The sequence below is a fragment of the Mesocricetus auratus genome, unplaced genomic scaffold, assembly GCF_017639785.1.
Source record: "Mesocricetus auratus isolate SY011 unplaced genomic scaffold, BCM_Maur_2.0 Super-Scaffold_100014, whole genome shotgun sequence".
In the NCBI taxonomy this organism is placed as follows: domain Eukaryota; kingdom Metazoa; phylum Chordata; class Mammalia; order Rodentia; family Cricetidae; genus Mesocricetus; species Mesocricetus auratus.
In genome coordinates this window covers 12180193-12193517 of record NW_024429197.1, presented here as the reverse complement: position 1 = coordinate 12193517, position 13325 = coordinate 12180193, and positions in this window count along the sequence as shown.

Genomic DNA, 13325 nt, shown 5'->3' with positions numbered 1-13325 from the left:
TCTGGGTCCCTAAGGACTATGTGTCCTCATGGGGTGGGGAATAGAAAGAAAGACCCGTGACAAATAGAACAAGTGAATGCGCCAGGTTAATTTGGAAACTATTAGCTGCCAAATGTTGGGAAGGAAGCAGGCACGGGCAGTGGGGAGCCTCAAGGAGCCACCTGGAGGTCCTTGGGGGTTTCCAGAAAGTTGGCATCAGAGTCAGCGACTCTGTATGAGACACAGCTGCCAAACAACAAGGAGCAAGTGTCCCATTTTGGAGGGATGAACTTGAAGACCTTGGAGCCATCTAGAAATGCCAGGAATCCCACAGTTCAATGGGGGTATGTGGGGTGGGTGTCTGGGAGAAGATAACTCACACACAGCCTTAAGGACATGATGGGAGCTCTGGGCTTATCTTGGGTGCAGCAGGACACCAAGGGGCAGCGCTCTGAGCAGGTGACCATACAGCTGCATGTTTACTTTGTTACAGTGACTTCTGAGGAGGCTAAGGAATAAGTGAGGAGGAGCAGAAGAGAACCTGGTAGGAGCCACTATGGACACTAGCCTGGACCAGAGCTGGAGGAGAGATGCACTCATGGCCACTGCTACCCTCGTGAATACCAGGTCTTCAGACTGGCACTTGGGTCTGCAGATGGTGGTGGCCACCTCTTCTTGCCTCTATCTATCTATCTATCTATCTATCTATCTATCTATCTATCTATCTATCTATCTTTCTTTCTTTCTTTCTTTCTTTCTATCTTTCTTTCTTTCTATCTATCTATCTATCTATCTTTCTATCTATCTTTCTATCTATCTATCTATCTATCTATCTATCATCTATCTATCTATCATCTATCTATCTATCTATCTATCTATCATCTATCTATCTATCTATCTTTCTATCTATCTATCTATCTTTCTATCTATCTATCTATCTATCAATCATCTATCTATCTATCTATCTATCATCTATCTATCTTTCTATCTATCTATCTCTCTATCTATCTATCTATCTATCTATCTATCTTTCTTTCTTTCTATCTATCTATCTATCTATCTATCTATCTATCTATCTTTCTATCTATCTATCTTTATATCTATCTATCTTTCTATCTATCTATCTATCTATCTATCTATCTATCTATCTATCTATCTATCATCTATCTATCATCTATCTATCATCTATCTATCTTTCTATCTATCTATCTATCTATCTATCTATCTATCTATCTATCTATCATCTATCTATCTATCTTTCTATCTATCTATCTATCTATCATCTATCTATCTATCTATCTATCTTTCTATCTATCTATCTATCTATCTATCATCTATCTATCTATCTGTCTGTCTGTCTGTCTGTCTATCTATCTATCTATCTATCTATCTATCTATCTTGTCTGTTAGAGAAAACTCATCAGCTTGATTTCCTTTGATCTAATCCCTTTATTTCCCAGCTTAGTGGTTTCAATGGCTCCACTCTGTCAACCTTAGGGTGAGTTTCAGGGGTTCACTTTAGTCAGGCCTCAGTTGTCTAGGAAGTGAAATGGAATTCTAATGTGACTACTCTGCACTGTGAGAGCTGGGCTCCCACCTCCCTTCCAGTCTGGGCAGGCTTGCCCAGTCTCCTTCCTTCCCCCCCCTCCCCTCCACTGCTCTCTCAAGTCCAGCAGACGAGGCAGCCACAGCCTATCTGTCCTTTGCTGGGCTGGTTAGCTCAGAGGTACTGCAGACCCAACTCCAGACTTCCTGGGGTGAGCCCAGGAAGTTCACAGACACACAATCACGCATGCTCTCAAACACACCCACAAGCTGAAGCACACACTCATTCATGCTCAAGTACCCACAAAGCTGTGCACCCTCACAGACACCCATGTGCGATGATATACACCCCTCACCATCAGGGTGCCCCCATCTGACCCTCCAGCTTCCCTCTGTAGGGGCAGCCTCTTCATAAGCCTGTTTCCAGGCGGACTGCAAAACTCACCGGCAGATGGAGAGCTGACAGGAGCGATGGAAGGAGGGGCTGGATTTCATTTTCATTTTCCGTGTCAGGACCCAATTCTTCAGGTGATAATTATAATAATTGAAAATACAGTTATCAGCGCTGGGTGGGGGGCACGGTGCACAGCTGGCTGTGGGATGGTGGAGCAGGTGGCATTCTGGTAATGAGTGTGTGTCTCCCCCCACCCTCTCCCAACCTGTTCCAAAAAGACTCCAGGGTGAGCAGTGAGCTCAGAAAGGAGCCTGAGGATAGGCTTGAGCCCCGGCTGCTGAGTCTAAGCCTTGCCTGGTGCTGACTCTGCCCTTGAGGAAGTGACCTGACTCAGTTTCCTTATCTGTAAAAACAGGCTGAGAAGAGTAACTCTATCAAAGGCCCTTTGTGAGGTTAAACGTATTATTTTAAGTTCTAGGAGGGAGGGAGGGGTCATGAGCAGGTGATGGCCAGAACACTGGGAGTGTGGGGGTAGATTTAGCATTAGTAAACGCTGGGTCCTGTGGGCGGGTTTTGCTTTCCTCCTAGAAGCAGGGGTAGCGGGAGAGAGCAGTTGAGGACAGACCTCAGGTGCTTCAAGGTCTCACACGAGTCTCCTATACTCACTTTCCTTGTCTGTAAACTGGAGGTACTAGCCTTACCCTCAGGTTTCTGTGAGGACCTGATGTGCTAATTAGCTTGCCACCCAGCCCCTGCTAGGGACTGACTGCAGCATCTGGCCCTAGGCCCGCTCTATTTCCTTTCTGAACTTCCTGACCCCCCTCTTTAGGCACATAGAAGATCCTGGTGCCTGTTTTTGCATCATGGTCCCGGTGGCTACCATCAGGTCCCAAGAAGAGGATGCAAACACTGGGCAGAGGCTGTCAGTGGTGCTTGGGTGGCTCTCAGAAGCTCCCAGCCAATCCTGGCAGCACACACTGTGGTGAACTGTACTTACCAGTGTCTCCATTGGCACACAGCTGGCTCCCCAGGCTTCTTGAAGGACAAAGAGGTCTCCTGACAGCTGGCTCTCCAGGAGTTCTGGGCCCTAGGCTGGGAGCCTTAGTCAGACTCTAGCTAGGCCTGATGGGAATTTCTGACATCCAAAGCTCTGGTGCCATCGACAGAGACTACTTGTGACCAACTGTATGTACCTCTTCCCTCCTGCTCCAGATACAGCACAGGGCCCAGGACACCCAGGACTGCATTCAAGTGTGACCCTCCCGCCTACACTTACCCTTCCAACCCAGGCATTCAGGTTCTGGGTTCTGATTCTTCCCAGTGAATACCTAATGGCTCCCAGGATGGGCTGGGAATGGCAATTGGCACTCCTAGCCCCGTGCAGCCCATCTTCTGCAGGGCTACCTAATGAGTGCTCGCTCTGGTGTGCTTCAGAACCAAACACAAATGAGAAACATTCCATGCTATCATTTAATTAGCTGTGGAAGGTGGAGCGGGATGTGCAAGCCGGGAGATGGGGAAAGCTGCAGAGAAAATGAGAGAGAGAGGAAGGTGAGGGACAGAGCAGGGAAAGGAAGGGGAGAGAGGGGAATGGTTTCAGGTTAAGATTTCAGGTGCCCCCCCCACCAGGGGAGGGCAAGATGGAGCAGTACTCAAGGATTGTGACTGCTGGGGATACAAAAACTCCTAGGCTCCTAGGCTCCCAGAGAAAGGATGAGGTGGTACCAAGCAAGCAGTTGCTCGGGGTTATCTGTGTTTATGAGTGTATATGTGTGCCTTTGCATCCCTGTGCATTTGCACCCATGTACCCGTGGATCTGATGCATTCATGTGAGAGAGCATGTGTGGGCATGTGAGTGTGTGAGACCGATGTTGGTAGAAGAGTGTGTTCATGCATGTGTGAGTGATTGTATATGGATGTAGGATCTATGAGAACACCCACGTTTGTGCACGCCCATGCAGGTGTTTATGTGTGCACATGTGTGTAAATGCACTTTTGAGTACGTACATGAGTGTTTGAGTGTAGGTGTAGTGCAGAGATGTGATTGCAAGTGAATGTTTTTTGAGCACAGGCAGATGTGGTTTTGGGGTGTCTGAGTGCGTATGTAAATGAAAATGTAAGTGTGCATGTGGGTGTGTGAAGCATATTCATGTGAGTTCAGAGAATGTCATGGTAGCAACATGCTCACACTTCCAGGAAAAAAGACCCAGGGCCTTTGTGATGCAAGCAGACACCCCTGTGGTGGTTTCTCATCTGCAGGTGGTCCATGATGCTGCCAACATAGGAGAAACTGGAAGCCCATGTTCAGGAAGGATGTATTTGAGTCTTTGGGTCCAGTCAAGGCTGGAGCTATCCCTATCAATTCTTGGGTTTTTACCCCCATGTGAATGAGCCAAATAGTCCTTTTAACAGAGAGTTAACAGGCTCCAAAGGGAAGAACTGTAAGAGTCAGGACGACGAAGCAATGGCAGGTGTCTGGAACAATATGGAAGGTGGAGCATGCTAGTGTGCCAGTCCTAGAGGTGGGGATGACATTGTCTGAGCATACACAGACAAGACATCAAAAAAAGACGGGTCTCAGATTCCAGCTACTTACCACACCTTGCTCCGCTCATCCTTAAGTCCTGGGGCCAAGACAAAGCCACTTAGTCCAGTATCTTTTAAATTTTAAATAAGCACATTAAACTGTCTTATATTATTCTGCTTCATTGTTTTATCATTTCATTGAATTTACCAAGTGGTCTATAAATATAGTCTCCTGAGGACTGTTTGTCCCTGAACAGCTTGTGTGGGGCAGAAAAGACTTGAACTTAGGAAGTCTGGCTCCAGAACATATACTCTTATTTCTGGCAGCAAGAGTGGCTGCATGAATTTAGCCAGATAATTCTACCCAGAAGTCAAGGAACCAGGTAGTGGCAGGGATTGTGAAGAGGAAAGGCTAGGGAAGGTCACAGGAGTTATCTGATGTTCTGAAACCCAGTGGCAAACTACACCAGGGGCCCAGGATATGTCCCCACCCATTGTTCAGCCCAGTTCTCCAGCCGTTTCCTCATGACTCAATCCACTGGTTGTCCTGTGCTCACCCTGCTGCTGGTTAGAATAGAATATATGGAAACCTAGGAACCACTGGGACTCAACACATTTTGTCTTCATTTGACCCAGCTGCCCCCCATATTTTTTGTTTGTTGCATTTTACATATTAAAGTGTACCTATGTAAGGTGGAATGCGGAACGCTTATGTGCACCTGCAGTATCCTCAGGTTCTTTCCCTCCCTGAGTTTGTGCCCTGAGGATGTGGCACTCAGATCCTTCCACCAAGCATGGGAATCTATACCTACCTCTTCTACCTCGGCTGATTGACCTGCTCCAGCCAACGAGAGCAGTAACACACACACACACACACACACACACACACACACACACACACACACACACACACACACACAAGGCAAACAGACTCTAGACACCCTCCACGCCTTGCTTTCCCCTCTCAATGAACTTACAGAGGTGGGGATGTTCCCAAGCTAGCTTTCCAGAGGTGAAAATCCACATGAGGGAGAGTGGGGGGTTCCCATGACAACAAATGGACATGTCGTGAAGCCATCGCAGATGGCCCAACAGTGATGGATAGCCCACTGACCACAGACCCATGAGAATGAAGCAGAGGGAACTTTGACCTGATCAACCGCACATCCGACTGGGACAGCTAGGGGCTAGCTGTATGCTCATCATCCACATTGCAGGGTGGAGGCAGAGGGAGAGAGCTTGTGAGCTTCATAAACAGGTGTCCCCATGCAGCCAGCACTCAGATCCAACTTCAGCAAGGCTTTCCTCCTCTAGAAAGCTGCTTTGTTTCTCTGAGAGAGACCCCAGATTCTGACTCCTATCACTTCAGGTCAGCTCATATTACTTGAACTGTAAAGTACATGAGTTCTGTGCCAGATATATATATTTTTTCTTTTTGTGGGCTGTGCGGCTGGTGCTCATACTCTTCTTGTGGGGTGGGTTAGTCTGTTCACCTTTTCAAATGCCATTCTGTTCCATTTCACTGGAGCCGGGCTGATCCAAGTTTTTCCCTGAGGCCCTGATGTATGGAGAAAGAACATAGTTCCTTATTTATAGTCAGGAACACGTTCACAAGACCAGTGATTGCCTGAGGCCAGGGTCTTAACGGAGCTGTGGTTTTGGATTGTGAGAACTTAACTTTTCCCCTGTAGAGACTGGAGTTGTCAGCCTGAAGGCTGCTGAACACTCCGTCTATGATGCACTTGAGATATCCTATGTTCCCTACGTGCACATTGCTTAATTTAGTTTTCTGCTGACTTTGTCCCATTGTATAATAACTTTCTGCTGACTCTGTCCCATTTTTCCACTGAAAACTGTATGTACAATGCTGTACTTCTTAATAAACTTGCTTGGCATAAGACATAGCTTGTTCAATACCTCCTGACCCCAGCTTTCTGTCTTCTATTTTTTTCTTTCTGATCTCCTGGTCTTCTTCCACAGGAACCTGTCACTGAAGAATGACCTACTGGTCCAGGTCAGTCTCCACAGTGTATCTTCTGTTCTCTATAAAGACCGTCTTTAGGTTGTTTCATTTTTGAGCACAGTAAGTAAAGTGTTTGAGACTCTTACATACATGTGATATGTGGGCACATGTGCTTAGTTCTCTTGGGCAGATGGCTTTTTCTTTTTTAAAAAGAAGTCTCATGTATCATAGGCTGGCCTCGAACTTGATGTGTATCTGGGGATGACCTTGAATTTATGATCCTCCTGCCTCCACCTCCCAAGTGCTGGGATTACAGGCAAGTGCCACCATTCCCAGTTTATGTGGTGCTGGGGGTTGAAGCTAGGGTTTCATGCATTCTATACAAATACTCTACCAACTGAGCTACACGCCCCCCCCAGCCGCCCCCTGCCACCAGGACCTAAGCATATACTGTTGTTGACTGCCATTCCAAAAACTGTTTTCATATCCTAAGTACCTCCCACTGATTCAGGTCCCTTAAAAAGGCAATTTTAGGTTAAAATGAGGCCCCATGGCCATGATTCTTAAGATTTGCTTACAGTTTAGGGTCAACTCCATGGTTCTTTATGATATGATTTGTTTACTCATCTACTTTCTTATTTCTTGTGAGACAGTCTCCACAGGTGCCCAGGCTGGCCTCGAACTCATCTTGTGGCCCAGGCAGACCTTAAACATAATGTTCCTTCTGCATCAGGCCCATGAGTGGTAGTGTAGGTCTTCACTGCCACCCCTAGCTTGATGATTTGTTTAAATGTGGTCTTTTCCCCTCCGTGAGGTGTGTTTGGGAGGACTGAGCGGCTAGTGTCACCCGCTGCATGGCAGCTCCCAGGCCAGTGGGCGCACAGCTGGACACCGTCCTTAGCTCCTAGTGTGCAGCTCTACCTGTCACCACCTTCTGTGGCTCCCGGGCTCTGTGGCAGAGGTGGGGTAGGGCTGCCAGGCAGGCACTTGCCTTTCTGCAGACAATTAGGGGGAGATGGCTTCTAGAAAGAGCTTCCATGATTAACTCAAATGAAGTGTAAAATTGTTTTTGGTTTAAAGACTTTGCTTACTGAGGGATCAAGTAGTAGGAGTGGTGGGCAGAGGAGGGAGGGTCCCAGCAGCCACTGTGCTGTCTCTACTCCTCATTACCCTGGCAAAGTGTGCGAACGTGCGGGACCCCAGCCTGGCGGCTATTAGGATTAAGAAACAGGTGAGACCCTGGAGAGCTCACAACCCAGACCGGAAGGGATCTTTCCCCTGGGAGGGAGGTGGTGGAAAGAAGGGGGGCATTATGCAATCGCCCTGGGTTCTAATCCCAGCTGTGCCACATCCCCGACTGCCTGCTTCTGTCTTTGATTCCTCCTTGCCTAACTATTGGATGGAACAGTAACACCAGGGTCACTGGGAGAGCAGGGTGAGGCAGTCACTTCAAGACACAGCTCAGGGCCGGGCACCAGGAGCTCTTAGCAAAGGCCCTGGACTGGAGCAAATCTGACCAGAGGGCTGGGTGGGGCAGAAGAGCCTGGGGAGGTCTGGAAGCGAGTCAGGGCTCTGGTAGGCATGCAAGGCTGGTGCTGAGGGATGGAACTGAGGCCCTGTGGCCAGGTCACATGGGCCCTGTGCAATTTGCTGATCTTGTGGGAGTGTGGGGAGCTGTAGAAGGACTCTGAGGAGCCCATGAGAGGGCAAGGGTCCTGGGTCCTGGTGGCCAAGGCATCTGCCAGTGTTTGGGGTGTGCCCAAGATTGGGTAGGTATTGTGTAATCAGGGTCAAAGGTCAGAGAGGTCAGGAGGTCAGGGCTGGAAACTGGGGACCGGCTGCTGGGAAGCAGATGGCAGGAGTGTTGCACTGGGCCAGGACCTAAGAAGTAACGGGTGGCTGGGGCCATTGCTTGTCACAGGTCCTTGGCAAGGAAGAGAAGGCACCAGTCTGGATCGTGGAGAGGGTCAAGAAAGATCACGCCTTCCAGCTGCTCTCCATTTGAGCCATGGGGTGCTCAGACTCCAGGCTCAACCCAGTCTGAGCTGGAGGAGCCACAGGTGTACGGATGGTGGGAAAGGCTCCCGCTCTGCAAACAGCCAGAGTTTAATTTTGGTTCTTGAATCCGAAAACAAAATTGAGGGGCTGGAGAGATGGCTCAGAGGTTCAGAGTGATTAGTATTCTTGCAGAGGACCCAAGCATGGTTGCCAGCACCCAGGCAGGACGGCTCACAACTGCCCATGATTCCAGCTCTAGGGGGTATCGCCCCCTTCTGGCCTCCACAGTTAACTGCGTTTATGTGCACAGACCCACATGCAAATGTATAGAATTAAAAAACCAAAACCAATGAATTGAAACAAGCAATATTTCTACTAGCCTGACCAGAAGTTGGGAATTTTCCTGGCTTAGGGCAGCAGCTTGGGGGAGAGTTCTGAATCTCATTCAAGGATTCAATTCTTTATTCCAGGGGCTAGTATCACTAGAAGACCAGACTGCTGAAATACACCTCAACTCCCCACAGCCCATTTCTTCCCAAACCTCACAGTCTTGTTAACAAAAGAATTTAGAAACAGAAAATAAACAAATAAAAACATTTTAAAACTGTCTCTTATTAGCATAGAGTGAGAGTCAGCACACTATTCAATCCTAACATTGGATTAGGGCACCCTTCTAGACTCACCAGCCCTAGCCTGGACCTGTGCTCTGCTCCCAAACAAGCCTTTTCTGCCTTCCTTCCACTCCATTGGCTTTCCAGGCCAGATGAGCCTAGAAGTGACCCAGGGCTCCAGGACTCCAGACTGGTATCCCACAGAGCCACCTCTCTGAGGTCTCATCCTGGGTTAGGCAAGGGAGGTTAAGGCTGGAGCTGCCTTGGCAGTTAGTGTTGATCTTGCAGTTTCCAGAGGCCACAGATCCCCAAGCAAACGTTTTCTCTCCTAACGAGACTGCAGCAGATTAAAAAGGGGCGTGTCTCCCCAGCAGCATTGACGAGTGGCATCCATTACCAATGTGGTCTGGCCTGGCAGCTAGAATAACGCTTGTAGAGTTGTGCCTGTGTGGGGATCTGGCTCCCCCAGCCCTGCTGGCCACAGGCCTGGCATGGTTTCTTTTGCCAGGGAGTGAAAGTGAATGCCAAGATGACAGACTGCATGGTCACAGACACGGGCTAGTTTCAGTGTCATGTGAGGAAGATCTGTCCAGCCCAGCGGACCACCAACGGTCATTCACTGAGGAGGGGAAGGTATGCTGTATGCCAGGGGCATTAACTGGCTCAATAATTCTACCTCTATTGCATCGTAGGGGGGTGTAATGAGCTTCTGTGAGAGTGGGGTCATCAAAATGGATTGGCTTTGCTCTGCCTGAGACTGTAACTATGACCTATGAGTCCAGTGTGGGCCACCATCCAGAGTGTAATACTTTGTGGTACATGAAATTGTACAAAATCCAGTGTCCATGTTTGTGAGCGCATTTTTATTAGAATGTAGTCAAAGCTTGTTCTTCACACATTTCTCTGTGCATGAGATCTAGAATGTTCCTCAGAGGCCCATATTTTAAAGGCTTGGCTCTCAGTGCATTCTACCAAAGACTGGTGGAGAAAAATTCAAGAGATGGGGCCTAGTGGGGGCTGTCAGGTCACCAGGACATATTCTTGAAGGAACTTGGGGGACCCTGATGTCTTCATTTTGGTCACCTGTTTTTGAACCCCACCATGGGGTGAAGGTCTTCACTTACAACATGTTCTTGATTCATGATGTGCTGGACCACCAGAAACCCAAAACAATGATACCAACCAGCCACAGACTGGAACCTTCCCAAACTGATTCAAACAAACCTTCCTTCTTCACAACTTGGTTACCTCAGATATTTTGTTACAGTAATGGAAAGCTGACTGACACATGTGTGATCACTTTCACAGAACAATGGGAGGATGGTGTGACAGGGGGAGAACATATGGCCTTCAAAGCCGTGTACTCTGCTCCTGTACATGGATAGTGTGCTGACTCTCACTCTATGCTAATAAGAGACAGTTTTAAAATGTTTTTAATTTGTTTATTTTCTGTTTCTAAATTCTTTTGTTAACAAGACTGTGAGGTTTGGGAAGAAATGGGCTGTGGGGAGTTGAGGTGTATTTCAGCAGTCTGGTCTTCTAGTGATACCAGCCCCTGGAATAAAGAATTGATCTGGCAACAAGCTCTAAGAAGATTTTTTAAAAATTGTTTTTGTTTGTTTGTTTTTTAACCATCAAAAACATGTTACAGGGGGCAGAAGGATGACTTACCCTGGCTTCACAGTAAGAGCCTGTCTTCTTGAACAAAAGAATCCCGCAAGATGGTTCAGCAGGTAAGGGTACTTACTGCCCAGGTGGGCAACCTGAGGACCCGCATGGTAGAAGGAAAGAACCAACTCCAAGCTGTCTTCTGACTATGTGTGTGGCTCAGTATGTACACCCCTCACCCCATCTCACCCTCCACCACCCCCAGACACACAGACAGACATACACACAGGCACACATTCAACCCAACTGCGGTTTGAAATGCCTCCTACAACCTCATGTGTTTGAATACTTGGTCACCAGCTGGTGGCGCTGTTTGGGAGGCAATGGAACCTTGGAGCCTCCATAGAGGATGTGGGTCGCTGGGGCAGGCTTTGAGGATGTATAGCGGGGTCCCACTTCCTGCTCCCTTCCTGCTTCCTGGATGCAGATCAGCCTCTTTCTCCTGTAACTGGGTTAAAAATGGAGAGACAACAATTTGGAGCTAGTTGAAATGATATATTTAACAGATTTCTCAACAGAACTTGGGAGAGCTACTGCAGCCGGTTCAGGACAGTGAACGCCCCGCAGCCGGTTCAGGACAGTGAACGCCCCGCAGCGAAGATGGTGCAAGAACAGACAAACAGGTTGACCCAACAGAAGACAGAGGCTCAAAGAACCCGTACACATGCGCTGTCCTTTTCAACAAAAGGCGCTACAGCACCTGTGTGGTGCAGGGGAAAATGAGTCCAACTACTTTCCCACACACCTGCAGAGTGGAATTTGAGATGAAACAGAAGATCTAAGCATAAAAACAGGACAGGAAGAGTGCCATGTGACTCCCACGATTTTTGGGTGCAGTCAGGACTTCTTAATACACAAACGCATTAATTACAATCATCATGGAAGGGAAGATAATCTTGAATTTTTCTTAGCATAAACACCTTTTGATGGTCCAAAGAGATCAATGAGTAAGGAAATGGGTTTGAGCTTGGTCTTCAGAGTGCTTGCCTAGCTGGGGTCAGTCCTCATCGGTGTATAATCTCAGCACTGTGTAAGTTGGGCATGAGGAGCACACCTGTGATCCCAGCTCTCAGGAGGAGGCAGGAAGACCAGAAACTCAAAATTACACTGGGCTACATACAGAGTTTGAGGTCAGCCTGGGCTACATGAAACCTCATTTCAAAAAGCCATGGGAAAAGAGCTGGAGCGATGGCCCAGCAGTTAAGAACACTTGCAGCTTGCTCTTCCAGAGGACCCAAGTTCAGTTCTCAGCATCCATGTCAGGTGATTCACAACTATCTGTAACTTCAGCTCCAGAGGAATCCAACTTTGGTCCTCCTAGGGAACTTTGATTCATGTGAACCTATATGTAACCAAAAATAATTCTGGAAGTCAATTCCTTATAAGGTCATTTTAATTTTATGTATTTATAGCTGTGCTAAATTAGAATAAAATAATTTTTTAAAAGAAGACATGTAGCCTGAATATATAAAGAGCTCTTCACAAATCAATCACAAAAAGAAAAACAGCATACGCAGGAAGACATCGCTGTTCATATAGCATGGGAAGAATGCTCAATTTTGCAATCCTTAGGAATCCGTACTAGGGTACAGTTGAAAAGACAAAAAAAAATTGAAAAGATAAAAAAATTGAAAGGAAGAAGTCATATTTTGGCTCATGGATTGAGAGGTTGGTGGCAGTTCATGGTCTGCTGGCTCTATTGCTCTGGGTCTGCAAGTGTGGCAGAGCATTGTGGAGTAGAGGGTGTGGAAAAACAGAGAAACTCACTCAGGGTCCACAGGAAGCAGAGGAAGAGAAGGGCTAGGAGACTTCACTCCCATAACCTACTGCCAACAACCAGCCCTGTCTACTACTCTTCATGTCATGAAGTCACTAAGGGATTAGCCCATGGGTGAGGTCTGAGCCTTCAAGATCCAAAGCCCGCCCATGACCTGACAACCAAGTACTACTCCCTGCATGAGCCTGCGGGAGGTGTTTCATATTCTAATGGTAACGTGTGCATAGACATACGTGTGCATAGACATACGAGTGTGCAGATGCATGTGTAAAGAGGAGAAAGAGAGCACCATTGACCAGTTGAACATGGAGGTCATGCGGCCTCTTCCCCCTCCTCCAAGCAAATCCTTCCGGTCTCTCTCTTGAGCATCCCTCAAACCCTCTATGCCTCCCTATTCCCCAACACTGCTGCTGGTTTGAACTGGGCCTTGTGCTTCCTGATGTGGGTTCTTTCATGGTGCAGGGGCTTTTCCTGGTGGCTGATTCCAGGAGATAGCAGGCAAGAGTGAGAGGGCCAGGAAAGGCTCAAACCCGAGGGGCGACCCTGCCTCAAACCCGAGGGGTGACCCTGCCTCAAACCCGAGGGGTGACCCTGCAGGCTTGGGCCTGTGGGACCCTCCAGAGGACATTGTGCAACGCCATTTAGATATGAATGGGAGGAGCTGGACATTCCCCACTGTTCGCCATCCTCCTGGTGATGGCTCCCTTGGTGTTAAGCCTGTGAACAGGGCTGTGCTCTTCTCAGGGCCTGGCCCTGTTCCAGGATGCTGGACAGCAGCCCTGCTCCAGAGGTGGCCCGCATAGGAAGCCACCTGGCTAACACAGTAGAAGGCAGAGGGTCTGGGGTCACTGGCAGAGTCCTTGA